The sequence below is a fragment of the Carlito syrichta genome, unplaced genomic scaffold, assembly GCF_000164805.1.
Source record: "Carlito syrichta isolate Samal-C Ts95f unplaced genomic scaffold, Tarsius_syrichta-2.0.1 Scaffold305142, whole genome shotgun sequence".
Classification (NCBI taxonomy): domain Eukaryota; kingdom Metazoa; phylum Chordata; class Mammalia; order Primates; family Tarsiidae; genus Carlito; species Carlito syrichta.
The window spans coordinates 97106-97432 of NW_007249238.1; positions in this window are offsets into that span (position 1 = coordinate 97106).

The following is a 327-nucleotide window of genomic DNA, read 5'->3' on the forward strand; positions in this document are numbered from 1 at the left end:
TTCTTAAATCAAAAGGCATGTCTGTGACTTGTTTTTCCCAAAAACACCTGTTTGTGGAGATACTCTGTCTCAGTTTCACACTCCCTCATCAATCACAACTGTCAATGTTGTTACTTATAAAGGGTGTGAGGAAGTACTTGTTTTTCCTTTTTAGCTAAAAGGTTGCAAAATTTGCATTCCCTTGTCCCTTGGGGGGGGGGGGAATTTTTTGCTGTTGAGCCCTTTTTACATTTTTTATACATAGATTTATTGCTAATTCCACATCCTTGCTGATTCTAAGGGGCACCCTTTTTGCTGCAATCTCACCTCCATTATGCCTATGTATAA